General features: G+C 39.6%; 1 protein-coding gene across 4 annotated transcripts in view; it reads right to left on the reverse strand.

The window, feature by feature from the left end:
* The window catches only part of THRAP3 (thyroid hormone receptor associated protein 3), a 67760-nt gene that overhangs the window by 43337 nt on the left and 7152 nt on the right, over window positions 1-17271 (reverse strand). For 2 of the 4 annotated variants that reach the window (XM_023582728.3, XM_004472251.5), the window contains exon 2: window positions 3310-3423. The exons of the other annotated variants lie outside the window; for them this stretch is intronic. The gene's annotated coding sequence lies outside the window, so the exon portion shown is untranslated. The remainder of the gene's footprint in view (window positions 1-3309; window positions 3424-17271) is intronic. 4 annotated transcript variants of the gene reach the window in all.

Consider the following 17271-nt stretch of genomic DNA (forward strand, 5'->3'; position numbering starts at 1 on the left):
GATGGTGCAAAAGAATGATGCCAAGAAGCGGACTTGGCCCAATGGATATGGCGTCCGCCTACATGGGAGGTCCGAGGTTCAAACCCCGGGCCTCCATGACCCATGTGGAGCTGGCCCATGCACAGTGCTGATGCGCACAAGGAGTGCCCTGCCATGCAGGGGTGTCCCCCGTGTAGGGGAGCCCCAACGAAAGGAGTGCACCCCATAAGGACAGCTACCCAGTGTGAAAGAAAGTGCAGCCTGCCCAAGAATGGCACAGCACACACGGAGAACTGACACACAAGATGACACAACAAAAAGAAACACAGATTTCCATGCCACTGACAACAAGAGAAGCGGACAAAGAAGACGCAGAGAACAGACAACCGGGACGGGGGGCGGAGGGAGAGAAATAAATAAATCTTAAAAAAAAAAAAAAAAAAAAAGAATGGCACAGCACACCCAGAGAGCTGAGACAACAAGATGAAGCAACAAAAAGAAACACAGATTCCCAGTGCCGCTGATAAGGACAGAAGCAGTCATAGAAGAACTCACAGTGAATGGACACAGAAAGCAGACAACAGGGGGGTTTGGGGGGAAAAAGGAGAGAAATAAATAAATCTTGAAAAAATAAAAAAGAATGATCACCTCTCTCCCACTCTGGAAGGTCCCAGGATCCGAGAATACAAGCAGACACAGAGAGCAGACAATAAATCTTTAAAAAACAAAAACAAAAACAAAAACAAAGGAAACCCACAGGCTCAACACTGAACCAGGTGAACACACAGCACTGTTCTTTTATTTTTATTATTTCTCTCCCCTTCGTCCCCCTCCCCACCGCTGTCTGCTCCCTATGTCCACTTGCTGTGTATTCTTCTGTGCCCGCTTGCATTCTTGTCAGTGGCACCCGGAATCTGTCTCTTTTAGTTGCATTATCTTGCTGCGGCAGCACTCCTGGGCAGGCTGCACTTTTCACAGGGGGCAGCTCCCTGCACTCCTTGCACATGGGGCTCCTCCTCTACGCGGGGAACATCCCTGTGTGGCACGGCACTCCTTGCATGCATCAGCACTGTGCGTGGGCTAGCTCACCACACAGGTCAGGAGGCCCTGGGTTTGAACGCTGGACCTCCCATATGGTAGGTGGACACACTATCAGTTGAGCCAATTCCACTTCCCTATAGCACTGTTTTGTTTTGCTTTTTTAAGATTTTTTATTTATTTCTCTCCCCTTCCCCCCCCTTGTCTGCTCTCTGTGTCCACTTGCTGTGTGTGTTCTTCTGCATCCGCTTGGATTCTTGTCAGCAGCACCAGGCATCTGTGACTCTTTTTTGTTGCATCATCTTGCTGCGTTAGCTCTCCATATGTGCAGCAAAACTCCTGGGCAGGCTGAGCTTTTTTCATACAGAGCGGCTCTCCTTATGGGGCACACTCCTTGCGCGTAGGGCTACCCTACGCGGGACACACCCCTGTATGGCACGGCACTACTTGCATGCATCAGCACTGTGCATGGGCCAGCTCACCACATATGTCAGGAGGCCCTGGGTTTGAACCCTGGACCTCCCATGTGGTAGGCAGATGCTCTATCAGTTGAGCCAAATCCGCTTCCCAATATAGTATTGTTCTTATATGCAGTAAATGTGCAATGAATTTTTAAATAGGCGAAAATATCCATCATAAAATCTTCTCATAAATATTTCCAAATTTTCATTTTTATGTTGTTTATTTTGGGGGTATCTGTCTATGGAGTATGTAAGATGTAAGAAATCATATTTGCTATAAAAATTTTTAACCATTAGAAAACTAAAATTATATATACAGTCAAAAAAAAAACCAATAAGGACAGAATAAAGGTACTTTTGGACATGCAATGTCTAAAAAATTTACATCTCATATAGCCTTTTCTCAGAAAGCCTCTGTAGAGTGATGTTCCTCCAAAGCACAGGATTAAATCAAGAAAGAAAAAGACATGAGACTAGGTAATGAGATTCAGTACAAGAAAGGTGGGGGGTGGGGGTGGGAAATCACCAGAATGATCCTGTTGGGGTTAGCTAGTGTGACAGCTGTGCAGGTGCCTGGAGCACACATTCAGAATGGAGCAGATGAACAGGCATCTCCAAGAGAATAACATTTATAATATAATTAATGTGCTTAAATATACTGAGGAAGATTTATATTTCTGGGTAGAGTCTGGGGAAGAATTACTGACAAAAAACACAGAAAACTACACAAAACAGACAAAAGATAATTAAGAGAAAACAAAAAGGTGTTCAAAAAAAAGAAAAACCATAGCATTCAAATTGATTGGTTCTGAATAAGCTACACAGAATCATAGTATTGTCAACAGTGAATATTGCTCTAACCAAAATGAAATTATCGCTATAGTAACACTAAGCGTGGGCAAGTGAGGTGGTCTATCAAAAAAAAAAAAAAATTTCCCCCCAAGGTGGAATATTAATAGATAATACCAACAACTGGAAAATCAGTAAGTAGCAAATAAGCATATTATTTAGAAAGGCAACACGAAAGAACTAGCCAAAGAATTGAAAATTACTACTTCTAGGGACTGATAAGGAACCAGGGTGGGGAGAAACTGCTGTTTTTCATATAAAGCCCTGTGGAATTGTTTGTCTCATATGTCTATATATAGTGCTGTGTTGTTTTTTTGTTTGTTTACACAAGTATTAATAAAAATTGAAACTAAAATCTACAAATAAACATAAAATGTTTTTTAAAGAAAAGAAAATGTATCATGGGGGAAATAAGATATATACAATAATTTATTCATGTATATCACAGTTCTCTATGATAAGGGAAGATGGGGAGAAAGCTTAAATGTCTACCAAAAGGAATGAGTTAAATATATTATATGGCACATCCATATGATGAAATCCATTCAGGCAGTAAAACAAGTAACAGGAGATATCTCTCATTTTGTTTACAAGAACCTGGTGACAAAAAAGTACAACCCGAATTTTTATTAAACACCCAAATATATGAGTAATACATACATGAAAAGACTGTTTATCAAAATACTAAACAGTATGTACCTCATATTTATGGATGATCTTGAAAATTTACAAAAAAAAAAGTGAATACATGTTATTAAAGAACACGAAAGTCAGAAAATAGTAACTGCTATTCTACAATTTAGAACGGAATCAGAGAGCAAAGCTACTTTATCTGGCTTGTTTGTTAAACTGAAAAACAAATACTGCTTAAAAAGAAACCAGACCTTACATTTTGGAATCTTCTAGATAATTAATTCTTAACACAAAGATGGGTATTATGAATCAATGAAGTAATTACATCCTTTTACCTCCATGCATTTACCTTATTTGAACAATGATTCAACTTTCACTGGATCCCAAACAGAAAGAGACACTATCACAAAAGAACACGGGCAGTGCCACTGTCTTCTCCAATTTACAAAGCCAGGATACAATTCTGGAACGAGAGGAAATAAGAACTGATAAAACAGCTACCCACACACTTTGCAGACTGCATCACCGATGCTTGAAATCTATAAGCAAAAACTCTACTTTAGTCCTCCACTTCAAGTGGACACAGTATACAGGTCTGATGATGGTCTCTCTCACATTTTCATCCACCCAACCTCCTAGAATAAAGGTGGAGTATGGAAAACTAAAACCTTCTCAGAACCTGATACTTTCACTAGCAATACCTCAGGTGCAAGAGTTTACATTATGCAAGCCTAACTCACAAATTCCATAACTCAACCAGGAGAACTTCATAGGAATAAGACGTTTGAAGGAAAAAATTATGCTCAGCCAAATTTAACAAATACATTTCAAGTTAAAACAATTCCCATCACCATTCTCAAAGCACACAAACACACAAAATAATCTACTCCAGTGTCTAAATACATCAAAGCTAGGTAGAAACAGGAAAACAAAGTTCTAAGATCAGCAAGCTCATGTATGGACTTAATGTCCTCACTCTTAGCTTATTAAAGCTGTATGGCTGATTTTTATTACTGTAGATGTAGGAAGGCACCCAAGATCCAAATAACCCAAAGATACAATCTCGACAGTAACCTTTATTTCTTCATTTAACGCAGCATTCACTCAATCAATATTTACCAAGCGCCTGTATGTGCTCTTAGATAACCTCTAGGTCTGAGTCAATGTACTCAACTTTTGTTTTCTATTACTAAGTATAGTTAATATAAAACAACAAAACAACACTAACTCAGTGAGCTGGCTAGTAAGTGAAGGTAACAAACCTCCCTTCTTCCACTTTCCCCAACTATCTCATCTGGGGCCTATCAGGGGTCCACCTAGCTTACAAATACATGGAAAACTTTCCACTTGGACTTCATAATCCAGTCTGCAGCATGCCCTTTTGATCCCAAGACCCAGCCTTCCTGATTCTCTTCAATCTCTGGAGCTGATTTTCCATTCTTGTGAACTCAAGTGACCTCAGAAGATGTTAAGCGCTTCAAGTGCAGGCTACCAGCCTGAGCTTTCTCTGAAACCCATGGTTTGCACAAAGCTGACCCCTTGCTTTTTTAGCCAGGAGGAAAAGGAAATTATTTCCTCAAACTATGATCTCCAAACGCTATGTATAAGCAGAACCCTCAGGTTAGAATTCCCCCTGCCCCCTCCTCACCAAACTCCTATTCATTTCTTTAAGTGTCTCTTTCCCTAGCAAGCTTCCCCTGGCTCTTCCAGGCTAATTATGTTACAGATAGCTTCTCAGTCTTACCCTGGAAAAGTCTCTTCTTACACTCAGGTCGTAGTATACATTTCTAAATTGATTTCTTCCACTGGGCTTACTATTAACTCTTTACATACCTAATACTAATAGATGTTTGTAAGTAAACTGAATACCCAAGCAATACATTCTTGTCCTATACCAAAGCTAATTAAATAATTAACATTAACAAAGAACCAACAAAAACACAATCAGGAAGACTGTTTTATCCAGACAAAATCAGTATTCAAATTCTACCAAAATGATGGCAATATGGGTATGTATTTACTTAGTTGCTAAATAGCAAAAATATAACACTATCAAAAACTCATTTTTTTTTAAAATACTTTTGCATATATTCTTGCAGTTATTCTTATAATGCAACCTAGGTTACATCAGCCAAGCACAAGGGTCTCACATCAGTCTGCTTGAGAGAAATCTTGACAAGACTGAAACAAACTATTCCAATACATTCATTCTTAAAATTCTAGCTAGATGGCAAATATTTATCCAAAAATTCTTTCATGTTCTTACTAATTAACCTCTTAACAGATACTGGCAAGAATGTTATCAGTCTTCAATTTTTCATTGTTGCAGAGGGGTGGAGAAGGAAGCCTGAGGCTCTGGCCCTTTGTTATCCTGACTGTAAGGAGATACCAGAAGCCCTGAGTCACCTCTGCCACCACAGTTTTTATGACCCCCAGCTTATTCTGCCTTTGTCATCCAGCAAGCCAACAGGTTACTTTTCAGCCTCTAGCCCCTAAACCTCCCTAGGCTAGATGCCAGTGTATTACTAGCAAGGACAATTTGACACTGCCAACAATATACCTTTTACCGTCTACATATAATAATAACCGTCCACTTAGTCTACAAAAAAATTTTACTAAACACCTACTACATGCCAAACACCATTTTAGGCACTAGAGATTCCAGAGTTAGGGATCCAAGCAGAGGGAAAAGAAAGTACGAAGATGAAAGGGAGAGAACACGTTTGGTTGTCTGAGGAACAGAAAACAAGGATGGTGGCAAAACAAAAAAGTTCCAAGGGAGCAGGTGGTAGATCAAGTCACAGGGCTTTGAAGGCCATTATAAGGATTTTGCTTTTACTCTGGACAATACGGGCAACCACCATTTTGTGAATAAAGAGGGTATGCCTTAAAGACACAGGAGTCAACTGAAAGAGCTCTCAAAGGTCCAAGTTAGAGCAATTAGAACAAACAAGGGAGAATAAGCAAATCTCCCATGCAGAAGAATTCTAAGCAATTTATGTTGATAACTCTATCCACCAAGAGGTGGAACATAATGCCTCATACATTAAGTGTAGGGTGCAAATAGGGACTTCCTACCAATGACGAGGAAAGGGGAAAAAGAAGTCATTTATGATAGAGAAACCTGTCAGATACTATCCCAAGTCAGGTGACGAGGTTAACATCAACAGTAATAAGCCATGTTGCTAGCATGCACCCTGGAAATGTGATGAAAATAGCATTTTATCTTCCTCCTAAAGACCAATAACCCCAATCTAATCATGAGAAAAATGCCAGACCAATCCTACAAAATACCAGACCAGTACTCCCCAAAAACATGGCAAGGGGGAAGGATGTAGCTCAAGCATTTGAGTGCCCACCTCCCACATGGGAGGTACCAGTGCCTCTCAAGTAAAAAAGAGACAATGAGCAAAAACAACGGGGGGGGGGAGGACGGACACACCACCACCAATGAGCAAATAGAGGAGGGAGCCATGGGGAGGGAGGTACAAACAAAAGGGCAAGTCTAAGAAAACCAGCCAGGAGGAGCCAAAGGAGAGACACAATGACTAAATGTAATGTGGTATCCTGCACGGATCATGGAACAGAAAAGGACAATTGGTGAAACACTAAAAGAAATATGAAGAAGGCATGGACTAAAACAAACATAATGTATCAGCTGCAACAAACATCCATAATAATTTTAAGATGTTAGCAAATAAGGGCAACTGGGTGTGGTGTATGTGAGAAATCTACTAACTCTGCATATTTTCTGTAAATATAAAGCTTTTCTAAAATAAAACATTTACTTAATAAAAGTTAAGGGCAGATGATTTCAAGTGGTTTTCCTTGGTTCTTGATTCAAAAGATGCTATCAGGAAAACGGACTTTGGCCCAGTGGTTAGGGCGTCCGTCTACCATATGGGAGGTCCGCGGTTCAAACCCCGGGCCTCCTTGACCCGTGTGGAGCTGGCCATGCGCAGTGCTGATGCGCGCAAGGAGTGCCGTGCCACGCAAGGGTGTCCCCCGCGTGGGGGAGCCCCACGCGCAAGGAGTGCGCCCGTGAGGAAAGCCGCCCAGCGTGAAAAGAGCAGCCTGCCCAGGAATGGCACCGCCCACACTTCCCGTGCCGCTGACAACAGAAGCGGACAAAGCAACAAGACGCAGCAAATAGACACCAAGAACAGACAACCAGGGGAGGGGGGGAATTAAATAAATAAATAAATCTTTAAAAAAAAAAAGATGCTATCAATCCTGTGCTCACCTGATGTTTATTGGTGAGGATGAAGTGACTGAAAAGTACTTCTCCAGAATAAAATAGAATGGTTTCAATTTTATTTAGTTTATGTGTAATCTCCCTAATTTACAGTATATCAATTAAATAAATTAATATTGTATTTATTAAATCTTTAAGATGATGAAAGCTCTAAATTCATGTTTAATGAAATCAAGTTCAAAAAGGAAATGTAGATCTACCTTCTCTTCAATGAATAAAGTAAACTTAAGTGGTTGTTAATTGTAAAAAAAAAAAAAAAAATTCGGTAGCAATTTTTCTTAAGTGCTTTTGGCCATATATTTTAAAGAGGGACCTAAAAAGACAACTTAACTGTTGTAATGTGTTAAATAGAGCCCTAAAACAAGCCTCCTAACTTACTTCAAAGTATCAGAAGAAGGCATCAAGGCATCAGTATAAGGCAGCTTAGACTGAGATCCCCATGTAGACAGATTTCTAAAGACTATTTCCCCATTTTTACTGGTCTAGTTCTCAGGAACATGAATGAGAATAACATGACCTGGAGGTGAAAGAGTTGGGAAGTCATTTGCTGAACTAAGTTTTCTAAATGTGGACAGTTTTGGTTTTTTTTTTTTTCAGTCCTTTTGATGCTGATGTAGCAAGAGATCAGTTTGGTGATATTCAACTTTTCTTTTAATTTCCTGCCCTAGAATGTCTGACAATGAGAGCAGGAGACCAAGGAAGCCAAATCTGAACTATCATATCCAACAATACCAGAAGTCTGGCTCTATCTTCCTCCATTTTCTGAAACTCAAGTGAATTGCACAGAAAGGGCTGAAGTCCAGAATTATCACTAGTATTTACTGTGTAGCAGTTATATTTACATAATTGAAATCTACACTGTGAATGGCGTAAGTTTTTTCAAAAGGCATTGGTGACCCTATATTTCTCATTTGGAGGGTGGAAATATATGGAATAATTAAGAAAAAAGTATGGTATGGTGTGGTAGATTAACTGTATTAAAGACTCTTTTCCACCTCAAAAAAAAAAAAAAAAAAAGTACTCCTCCAGGAATAGTCAGGTGAGAAAACACTAATTCAACATAACCTGAACTCGAATCTGCTAATGTTTATTTCAACTGACGGTGGTAAAAATATATGTGGAGCAGAAAAGAACTTAGTTGGACAAATTCACAATTGAAAATGTAAGAAGTTTAAAGTCCATTATTGTATTATATTCATCAGCAGATGCTCTGCACAGTTTTGTATCTATCATGTGTTACTGAGCCAGTAGTGGGAAAAGTAAACTTCATGGCTTTCATTTCAGTCATGTAGACTTATTGTCAATTGAATGAATTTTTATCAGAAATAGAAGCTGAATATCCTGACTTGCCCTACCACTGAGGAGTTCGATGGCTCAGTAGTGGTAAAGTGCTACTGTGTTACTTTTCAGCTCAAGGCTAAGAATGACATTTTTCTGAACAAGAACAACTCTTAAAAACTATTATCAAACATATAGCTTGAAAATTAGCTTTTGCTGAAAACTTGGTAGTGTTTTTTAATAAATTCAACATAAAATTAAAGGCAAATAGTACTTCTATGCAAAACTTACACTGCAGTAAATTAAAACATTTCCACACTTCTCACATTTCTTCTATTTTTTGTGATTTAGTGAACAAATATTTACTTTAAAAAGCACATTTTTCTATATCACAAGTAATGTCAATCTACTTTATTCACATCCTACGATGAGAAAAGTAAAAAAAAAGCGAAATTGCCATACCCACACAAATTTGTAGATATATTTCCTAAGCTCAAATTATAGTTCCAGCATTTTTCCCACTTCAATATGATTGCAAATTTTTCAAAATCCATTTGACTGTGCAACTGAAGAGCTTCCCTAACCTTCAACCAGAAGTGATCAATCTACAATTTAACAACATGCTGAAAAAGCAAATATCTTGAAAAAAAACTAATAGATTCAATAAATGCCTGCCTATGATAAATACATTCAATTAAAATGATACATGCAGGGTATGGTTGTGACTCAAGCAGTTGAATGTCTGCTTCCCACATGTGAGGCCCTTGGGTTTGGTTCCCATCGCTTCCTAAACAAAAACCAACAAGCAAAACAAACGGAAAAACCAATGCAGGGGAGCCAATGTGGCTCAGTGGATAAGCACCAGCTTCCCACATTCAAGGTACCAGGTTCAGTTCCCAGTACCTCAAAAAAATAAATAAATAAAATGAAATGAAATGATATGGGGAAGTGTTTGTGGCTCCATCAGCTGGGCTCCCATCTACCATACAAGAGGCCGTGAGTTTGCGTCCTGGGGCCTCCTTGTGAAGGCAGGTTCGCCCGCACTTGGTGGAGAGCTGCCTGGCCCACAAGCGCTGCAGAGTGCCGCCGGCAGGCCACAGAGAGCCAACTCAGCAAGGTGACGCAACAAAAAAAGGGAGACAAGTGAAAAGAAAACACAGAACAACATGCAGCAAATGGACACAGAGAGAAGACAACAAGCAAGTCACAAGGGGGGAGGGAAATAAAAAATAAATAGACACAGAAGAACACAGAGCAAATGGACAAAGAGAGCAGACAGCAAGCAAGCCGTGGGGAGGGGGATTCAAAAGAAAAAAAAAGATATGTGCAGAGGAGGGAATGTGGTTCAAGCAGCTGAGCTCCTGCTTCCCACATGGGTCTCCAGTACCTCCTAAAAACAAACACAGGGAAGCAAGCGGGTAGGACCCCTGGGACCCCATGGTAAAAAAAGAAAAAAAAAAAAGGTGTCCCAGACCTGTGCAGTGTGGAGAGGCACAGGACCCCTGCCCCAAAAAGATGACTCAACCAGATTGGGGGAAAAAACCAACAAACACGAACAACAAGCAAACAAATGAAAAAAACCTACTCAGGAGCCGATGTGCCTCAGTGGTTTGAACAAATAGAACTGGCAGAAACCACATTCTCAAAGCTCCAGAAAACAGTTAAAGGCTTGCAAAAACAGAGCCAATGCCAAAACAAGAAAGAAAGGTACTTAAAAGCAGTATGTTCACTTTCTCTAGGCTAAGAGTTGCTCACAGCAACATGGTGAATCACACCAAGGTCAGAATCGACATTAGATACAGGACCCATTATGGGACCTCACTCAGAAAAATGAAACTGAAATCAGCCAGCACACCAAGTACACCTGCTCCTTCTGCGGCAAAACCAAATGAAGAGAAGAGCTGTAGGGGTCTGGTACTGTGGTTCCTGCATGAAAACAGCAGCTAGTGGAGTCTGGACCTACAACACCACAGTAAAGTGTGCCATCAGTAGAATGAAGGAATTGAAAGACCAGTAGTAGACAGCCAAAATATGAAACATCTCTAGCCTATAATAAATGGGTTAATTTATGTAAAACCTTGGTTTGTTAACTGTATTTATTTGACATTCTGATTTGCACTGCCTTAAAGTCATTCTAGTTTGTATTGGAAAAGCATGCTGAAATGGTTACGGGCATCCAATCAAATGATGTGACCTAACATAATATAAAATAAACCTCATAGATTACATGTGTATCTTAGTTTTTAATAAACTGTTCTTGCCATTTCAATTTCTTTGAGATATTTTGGTATAAATTATGTGAACTTATTTTTAAATCTAAAGGTTTTCCTGCTAACATTAGACTGAACCATATTCAAGTGTCATTTTTGCAAGTCGGGACTTGTTAGCCTTGTTTTACCTACTAAAAAATTAAATTCATTTGGTTCAATCTAATTTTTCAAATAATTTATTCTTTTAAACCATGCCTGTCCTTTCTTCTGTAAACTGGTGGACTATCACATCTTTCCACAGTACCAGTCCCCTTGCCACTTTCTTCCCCAAAAATCCTCCAGGTCTTAAATGTTATTAAAGTTGTCAGGTTTTTGTTTTTAAATCACTGTTCATGTTTTCTAAACGTTTCTGAAGGTAGAGTGACATACTGCTTCTCTACTGTAGGTATTTAGTCTGACCACACACTGCATCGGCATCTTCAGAAAATATGAAACACAATTTCAGAAAGACTTCTGCAAATATCTACCCATCTCTATTTTTCAGTTTAGACACTAGGGTTCACAGGACTTAATTTATTCAAGTTTATAGCACTGATGGATAATGCCTTGGATAATACGTTCCCTACCTTACGCTAACAGAAAATTTAATTTCTTGGAGAAATTCAAGAGTTATCATTATGATTACGAGCAACTGCTCCTTCACCTCCTTTATTCAGTCTGTCTTCTCTACCAGTTTGTCATGTTTACCTCTTATCAATACTAAGCCACCATCTATGGTACAGACTCCTCAGGATTCTTACTGGTAGATCTTGGTCTTATCTTTTCTCCACTCCAAAGTCAGAACCTATCAATTTTTTTCTCTTGTTAATCCTTATTTATTACTCCTGGTTCCACCCCTATTAACAGACAGTAGTGACATTTCATAGCAAAATCATCAGTGGCGATACACTTTCTATTACAAAAATGAGAACCACACACAGACACAATACGTAAGCCTACTACATATTATGCCAGGTACTGGGGATATTATAGCGTGCAAATCTACACTGAGGGCAGCAATAAAATAATCCCAAATAAACACCAAAAACCTTTTAAGCACAATCACTGCTATAGGTCTAATGGGAGCTTGACCAAGTTGAAGAGCACAGGAACCTACCTGAGGCAGAGTTAGAGACCAGGTGAAGGGAATAGTCTGTGCCCTCATACAGTACTTGAGAAAAGAAATCCAGTAATGAGCAAAAGAGAAAGTAAAAAAGATGGTAGAGGCCAGCCCTTGCAGAGCCACAGGCTTTTACCCTATCCTAAAGGTAAAGGAGATCCATGTTTTTATCATATTATTAGATTTGAATTTTTAGGTGTATAAAGGAGTGATCATAAGTGATATGACAAAGCATTTTAAAGAGTTAAATGACACTATCAGTCGTTGAATAAGTATTTATTGATGGGGTTCTTGAGGAGACAAAGAAATGGATACTGGATCCATTGCCTCTTTTTTTTTTTTTTAATTACAGCAGTTGTATGTTTACAGAAAAATCCTGCAGAAGAGTAGAGAGTTTCCATATAACCACACACAGTTTTCCCTACTAACATTTTGCATTTGTGTGGATGCTTTTTTTTTTGGAGGTACTAGGGATTAAACCCAGTACCTCATACGTGGCATGCAGGCACTCAACCACTTGAGCTACATCCGCTCCCCCATGCTTTGCTTTTTAACCAAGAGTCCATCAACAATGATGGATATGTTTAGATTATTTCCCTGCAGTGGTCAATTCCAAATAAAGACTCTGAAACAAGTACATTTAGGAATTTTTGGTGTGCTCAAGGAGCACTGTTTATGTAACAGGCAAAATCAGTCATAGACTAAAGGTCTTTGGTTCCATTTGTGCCTAAACCCATGTGACACAGGATTTTCATCACTTTTACACATCCAAACTAAAGGTCAGAAACCACTTAGTAAATACAAGGACTTTCAGTATGTGACTATGTTTTAAAATTGCCTGGTTCTTTAGTCATATTAAAGTAAATTTTCAGAAGAAATAATGAACTGTGTAATTTTTCATGTATTCTTTATATTACTGTTAAATGTATATAAAATAAGCAAATAAATAAATTTAACAAGCCTGAATTGGACAGTGCAGATCTAGACTGAAGATTAAAGTAAATTTCTCTTTCCCAAAACCTAGGAAAATAGTTGTATTGGTTTATGCTTATATCATGCTTAGAAAAGTCTTCCCTACACAAGATTATATTCATATTCAATTATGCATTTTTATCCCTAGCTTTTTCATGGTTTCATTTTAATTCATGTAAGATTTATTGTCAGTGTAAGAATCTAGTATTTTTCAAAATGACCAGTAAGTTGTTACAGCACAGTTTATTGAAATATCACCATTAACAAATACTCTGCTCTTTCCATCTGCTATCACTTGAGCACCCTCGATCTTTCTCACTGTTCTTTTACACTTTAACTTCAAATGCTTGGGGGGGTGGAGGAAGGAGATACAAACAACAAAGAAAGAAAAAAATAACCTTCATATGACTACTTCACTTTTCCAAATAGTTACCAGGGACCCAGTGTTTCTTGTTTCCACTTATAATAATGAGATTATTTTGAGTCCCTGCAGTGTGCCTAATAACCTAGCCATCACAATAACCCCATTGGAGCTAGAGAATTCTATCTTCAGGAGGGTTTAAGCAGTTAAGCAACTTGCCCCAAAATCCCAGTTTAAAAAAAAGCTTCTGATGATGAAGCAGGGACTTCCATTTCTCATCACATTCACCAGTATCTCCTAAAACCAAGACGCCTCCACAGGAGAGGGGGAAAAATTGGGGGGTAGGGGAGACTGTAAGCCAATAATCAAATATATTCCTTCCTCATCCTTCCTCATTCTATGTTGCCACTCAATTATGTCATCCATAGCTTGCTGAAACAATTTATACTTGCTGGAAATAAAATGTCCAGCAATAACAACACGTCTAAGTGACTAACAAGCCTGAAAGAGAAATAAAGAAAAGATCAAGCAAGTGAAGTTCTATGCTATGAACAAAAAGCATTTACAATTAACCAAAACAACATAAAACCTGCCAAAATTTCCAGGAAAACAAGAGGAATAACAGGACCAATACACTTTTTTTTTTAAAGATTTATTTCTCTCCCCTTCCACCCGCCCCAGTTGTCTGTTTTCCGTGTCTATTTACTGCGTGTTCTTCTTTGTCCGCTCCTGTTGTTGTCAGTGGCATGGGAATCTGTGTTTCTTTTTGTTGCATTATCTTGTGTCAGCTCGGTGTGGGTGGCACCATTCCTGGGCAGGCTGCACTTTTTTTCGCGCTGGGTGGCTCTCCTTACAGGGCACACTCCTTGCGCGTGGGGCTCCCCTACGCGGGGGACACCCCTGCATGGCAGGGCACTCCTTGTGCGCATCAGCACTGCGCATGGGCCAGCTCCACACGGGTCAAGGAGGCCCGGGGTTTGAACCACGGACCTCCCATGTGGTAGACAGACGCCCTAACCATTAGGCCAAGTCCGTTTCCAGGACCAATACACTTTTGCAACTCAAGTCCTTCTGAAACAAAATTGTAAATATTAAGTTTTCATAATAAACCCCAAAGGTTTATCATTACTTCCTCCATGGTCTTTACTGTTTACCTTTACTATTCAGAAATGCTTATAGGAAAGGGAATATGGCTCAAGTGGTTGAGCACCTGCTTCCCATATGGGAAGTCCACATTTGGGGTTCATTTCCAAGTACCTCCAAAGAACGAACAAACAAACAAAAAACAGGCAATGCGCAAACGGGGGAAAAACAAACATTGCAGGGGAGCCGATGTGGCTCGGTAGTTGGATGCCCGTGTCCCATGTGAGAGGTCCCAGCTTTAATCCCGATCCCAGTACCTCAGAAAATAAATAAATACCCTTGCTTGAAGGAAAAAAAAAAGCCTTATAACCAGCCTTCATAGGGGAAAAAAAATCGCAAGTACAACACACCAAAATGATAGAAATCTCTTGCATATATCAAAATGGTTAACATCAGCCCAAGGAGATGGCATTACAGGAAACTTTTATTTTCTACCTTACAATATTTCCATAATATCTAATTTTTTTTTAACAAGCACCGATATTAGATCTGTGAGTAGAGGAGGAAAAAATTGAAACCAATACCGTGCCTCCACCAATGGTTTGACAGAATGTGAATGCTGGGGGTGGAGTGGCTTTTGGGGACTCCACTGTATTTTCTTTTAAAAAAAGGAAAACAAATGCAGAACTGCTCCGACTGAAGAGGGTGTGAACAGCTCAAAGCTCTGCCAGCTCAGCCTCTCTCCCTCCCGGGCTCCTGAGGAACCTCCTCACTCCAACAAAATATTTTAAAAACCACCTGCCCAATCCATGGCTAAATCTACTAAAAATTTAAGGAAAACCATCCTTACCAAAATCTATTTTTAGTTACCTGCAGTTCTACAGAAGAGCCTTTAGAGGATGGGTTTTTAATACAATTTTCATAAATCAACTTTATTAAGGTGTAATTCACATATAAAACAAACACATTTTAAGAACAAAGTTCAATGAGTTCTGACAACATATACTGCATAAATTCCACCCCAATCAAAATACAGGACACTTTCATCACTCCAGAAAGTACCCTTTTGCCCTTGGCAATCTCCTCACTCCCCCTCCCCCACTGTACAAATTCTTTTCCACTGCTAGCCTGAGTAAGCTAGAACTTGGTAGTGGAAACACTCCCAGAGAGACTGCCACACTGCCAGCCATCTATTTATTTACATATTAATGCATGTTTTCTTTCAAAAAATATTTTCTGAGGCTCTTGTATGTATCAGAGAACATGCCAGATGTGAGGATTCACCAGCTGATTAGGTAAATTCTTACTTTCCTCTCTAGAGAAGTGAAGAGTGAGACAATCAAATTCAAGAGGTACTGGGAAGTGGACTTGGCCCAGTGGATAGGACATCCGTCTACCACATGGGAGGTCTGCGGTTCAAAACCCCGGCCTCCTTGACCCGTGTGGAGCTGGCCCACGCGCAGTGCTGATGTGTGCAAGGAGTGCCCTACCATGCAGGGGTGCCCCCCACGTAGGGGAGCCCCACATGCAAGGAGTGCGCCCCTTAAGGAGAGCCACCCAGCAAGAAAGAAAGTTCAGCCTGCCCAGGAATGGCGCCGCCCACACAGAGAGCTGACACACAAGAGCAACAAAAAGAAACACAGATTCCTGTGCCGCTGACAACAGAAGCCCAGGAAAAGAACACACAGCAAATGGACACAAAGAGCAGACAATGGGGGGGGGAGGGGGACGGGGATTAGGAGGGGAGGAGAAGAGAAATATAAAATAAATCTTTAAAAAAAAATCAAGTAGTACTAAACATGATTAGTGATGGGGGTGCTATCATAGATAAGTAGTTAAGGAAGGTGTCCCTAGAACACTTCTCTATGGGATAAATACATGGACACAAAGGGACATCAAAACTGCCAAAGTCAAGGAGACTGAGTATGAAATCAAAGAGAGAAGAGTGGGTAGCTCAGTGGTTGAGAGACTGCTTTGCCCCAAAGTATCTCAAAAAAAAAAAAAGGACATTAAGTTAGTAAAATAGGCAAATATCCCTTTTTACCTGTCCTGATTAACTCTGGCAGATCATATGTAGATATTTTCCCACAACTTACCCTAAATAAAGCATTTTCAGAACCAGGCCAGTTTTCAGAAAATCTATGCTTATGCAGTATTAATTGCTTTTAAGTATCTTTACTATAAATACTCAGAATACTGAGCATAGAGAACTTGTAAATTATGTAACTAATACTGATAAATATTCAGTGTAAAATAAATAATTGCTTTAAAAAGGTTACATTTACTATTTTTAAATTAATTTCATTTTTTGGTATTTTTTTAAAATATAAGCTCTCACATTAAACACAAGATACAAGACTAGATAACTTTTAAAGCTCTATCTAACTCTGACTCTGCAGTTTTAGAATGTGCTAAGTTAAAGGATTATATATGTTTGTTTGTTTTGTTTTCACTTATTTATTTCTCTCCCCTTAGTTGTTTGCACCTGCTGTCTGCCCATCTTGTTTTTTTTTTAGGACGCACCAGAAAGATCTTGTGCGGGAGGGAGGTGCCTAATGGTTGGAGCCACCTCCACTCCCGAAATGGCTATTTCTTTAAAGTGGTATTCCACATGAATGAGACCTCTCTGTAAGCTATTTACCATTAGAAAGATGAGTCTCTAGGAACGGTGAGAGGAAAGAGGTGACTGGTACAAGCCTACAGTATGTCAATGTTTCCACAGGAAAACCTAAAGCAAGACGCTAAGCATCCCAGTTTGGCAAAGACTGCACAGCTCACAGAGGTAACTCCCCAACAGTACTTAGCAATGAGGTGAGGTGATCACCCACTTCTCCCCCATGCACTCGGTTAAGACAGCAGTTGAGGGCAGGGAGGAGAGGCACATCATCTGGAATGTGACAAGAATGGGGACTCAGGGGAACATAAGGGAAGTCAAATGTGTAAAGAGAATAATAATTAGTTTGCAGGATAGGACCAGCAAGAAGATCACTGAT

Source organism: Dasypus novemcinctus, chromosome 9, assembly GCF_030445035.2.
Source record: "Dasypus novemcinctus isolate mDasNov1 chromosome 9, mDasNov1.1.hap2, whole genome shotgun sequence".
Classification (NCBI taxonomy): domain Eukaryota; kingdom Metazoa; phylum Chordata; class Mammalia; order Cingulata; family Dasypodidae; genus Dasypus; species Dasypus novemcinctus.